The following is a 1,519-nucleotide window of genomic DNA, read 5'->3' on the forward strand; positions in this document are numbered from 1 at the left end:
TTGTTCTTTGTGGCGATTTTAATATTCATGTTGATGACCCCACCAATGTTAATGCAACTGACTTTTTAAATATGGCCACTTCTTTTAACTTCAAACAACATGTCAAAGGGCAAACACATAACCGTGGTCATACACTGGACTTGATTTTCACCCTGGGTGACAGCATTTCCTCTGTGGAATTAGTGGACATGACCATATCTGACCACAGATATATTGTTTTTAGCTGCGATTCGCCTGTTACTCATGCCGCCTCACCAAGCTCCGTGTGTTCTCGCATCTTTAATGAACAAAATGTGCCAAAGCCAACAGCTGTCTGATTCAAACACCAACAATCTGGTCGATCACTTCAATCATATCTGTTTGTCGTCACTAAATATTACTGCTCCTCTAAAGGTTAGGCCTACATCTAAAGCTAGTAAACAATCCTGGATAAATGACAGCATTCACAGCCTAAAAAGGGAATGCAGGAAAGCAGAGCGCAGATGGAAAAAATCCGGTCTCCAAGTCCATTACCTCAGTCTGAAGGATTTATTAATTAACTACAATAACATGGTTAAGGATGCGAGAACACACTATTTTTCTGAACTCATTACTACACATAAACACAACCCCATGTTTCTGTTTAAGACTGTGGATGAGCTGGTAAACTCCTCTCCTTGTGCCTCAGCGGGAAGTAGTGTTTTTATCTTATTTTACCAATAAGGTGGTGTCAATCAGAGCCTTTATTATCCCCGCGGCCTCTTACTCAGAGGTTCCTCACCAGCAACAAGAGAGTTTTAACCAGTTTTATCCCATCGACTTGTCTGAGCTTTTCAAAACAGTATCACAAATGAGAGTGTCCTCCGGCCCACTTGATGTAATACCTACAGAGTTTTTACTGAAAGTAATAGATTCTGTTGGGCCCCATTTGATCTGGTTTCAGGAAGTACCACAGCACTGAGACTGCCCTGCTTAAAGTCACCAATGACCTTTTAATGTCTGCTGATGAAGGTATGTGCTCAGTCCTGGTACTCCTGGACCTTAGCGCTGCTTTTGACACCATTGATCACAACATCATGTTAGACAGACTGAGGCACTGGGTGGGGATCTCTGGTACGGCCCTAGATGGGTTTTCATCCTACCTGTCAAATAGGAAGTTTTGCGTGTCTGTAAACAACTATGTCTCTTCATTCTGTCCAGTTAAATATGGTTTGCCTCAGGGGTCGGTCTTAGGATCCATTTTGTTTTCCTTGTATCTGCTTCCCCTTGGACATATTATCCATAAACATGGCATTTCTTTTCATATTTATGCTGATGACACACAAATATACTTGCCCGTCAGATCCACAGACCCTGGAATGCTGAGTTCACTGAACAACTGCCTTTGTGAAGTTAAAAAATGGATGTCAAATAATTTCCTCCAGCTGAACTCAGACAAAACAGAAATCCTGGTCATTGGGTCCCAGCAGATGGCAAAACAAATACTGCCATCTGCTGGTTCCCTAGTAAATCACATTAAGCCTGTGGCAAAGAACCTTGG

The sequence above is a fragment of the Micropterus dolomieu genome, linkage group LG14 (assembly GCF_021292245.1).
Source record: "Micropterus dolomieu isolate WLL.071019.BEF.003 ecotype Adirondacks linkage group LG14, ASM2129224v1, whole genome shotgun sequence".
NCBI lineage: Eukaryota > Metazoa > Chordata > Actinopteri > Centrarchiformes > Centrarchidae > Micropterus > Micropterus dolomieu.